Below are 1,721 nucleotides of genomic sequence, written 5' to 3' on the forward strand. Positions count from 1 at the left end.
TTATGTAAAATGGGTTCTAGAAGGTGAGTTATAATCTGGATGGAATGTGTTGATGGTCTTTTTAAAGCTCTCCTTTTTTAAACATGGATATTGGTCTGAAGTCACTGATGATCATGATGTCAAGACTTCAGCCATTTGAGGAGTCCTATCTTCAGGATAAACTCATCCATTCACTTTGCTGCTTAGTGGTACTAAAACAGAAAAAACAAGACATAAAGCTGGATTAGTTATCGCAAGCTGAGGGCAATGCACTTTATCACATGTTATCATAGACAGTAAACTGCTTAATGCCAATTAAGCTACTTAACTGATTAGATATCTTACAATTGAATTATTGATGTCCTGCAACCCACAGAGGTGCAGGATATTTACTATTCAGAATGCATGGTGATATCAACAGGATCAAAAAATGCAACAAGATGAAACAATATGGCATTGCTACAATAATTTAGTGACTTACTTTGATGGCATTTACTGCATTAGCTAAATGTAACATTACTGAAAAAACAACCACTTAACAACCACTGTTTTCTGATAGGCAAGTTAACAAAAACTATAGAGAGTTGGCTGAAGCACAAACTAACTCTGTGAAACTTACCCATCTGGAGAGAACAGCTGCAGTATGCTTGTGTTTCAGGTGTCCATGCATTGCCATTATGCTGTCCTGGAATGGCATCCCTCCTTCACCGAGTCAGCATTTTACTTTCTTTGGTTCATTTACAGTAAAATGTAGCCATACTTTTAAAAATTTGGTCTTACTTTTTTGCCTCTTTGCCATGATCCGCTTTCCTTTCCACCATCATGTCACTTTCTTTTTATTTTACTTTGTCTAGCACAGGGGTGCCCAAACAGTTTTAAACCAAGATCTACTTTTGAGGCTGCCGCTTTGCCGAGATCTACTTTTCTATCCAAGGTATCAAACACTTCACATTTGTACCACCAGTTAAAAGTTTATTGTTTATTTAAACCAAAAACAAGAAACTGACTTTATATATTTTTTCACATCACGGCAAGTAACATATTTAACAAAAATCTAAATGTAGCACTTGCCTAACTGCAGAAAAAAAATAATGCAAAGAGTTTGGATGACAACATATCATTGCGATCTCCTGTATTTTTATGCCAAATAAAGCGATCTACCTACACCACCTCCGCGAGCTACTGGTAGATCGTGATCTACGTAATGGGCACACCTGGTCTAGCACATTTGCAGGCCAGTACTTTCTTCTTCTTCTTCATTAGCAAATATTGCAGCCATAGCAGAAAATAGAGATGATTCTGCCCCAGCAGTTTATGTTTTGCATTTCAGTTACACATGAGCATTTATGTGGAAAAATAAGGAGACATGTCGACTAAAAAGTGGCCTGAGAATTGAGTACCTGACAGGCCCATTTAAGTTCCGGGCTGGCAGATGATGTCTGTAAATACTGAAGGCCGAAGATCGAGGCAAATGATGGAGGCGAAAACAACAAACATCATCTCAGGGCACTGTACAAAATCTAAGGATGTAATGTTGAGGAATTAATAAAGTTATTAAGATAGCAGAGCCGCAGTTAGCTCACAGGCATTGACCCTCATTTTAACTCATTTTGATTTTACCCCCCAAAAATAACATTATTATAATCTGACATGGTATCATTTTCTTTTTCCAGCACAGGAAATGTGTAAATTTAAACTATTTCTTTTTTTCATTTGAATATACTGTTATTGTATATTAGACC

The sequence above is a fragment of the Austrofundulus limnaeus genome, unplaced genomic scaffold, assembly GCF_001266775.1.
Source record: "Austrofundulus limnaeus strain Quisiro unplaced genomic scaffold, Austrofundulus_limnaeus-1.0 Scaffold893, whole genome shotgun sequence".
Taxonomy (NCBI): Eukaryota; Metazoa; Chordata; class Actinopteri; order Cyprinodontiformes; family Rivulidae; genus Austrofundulus; species Austrofundulus limnaeus.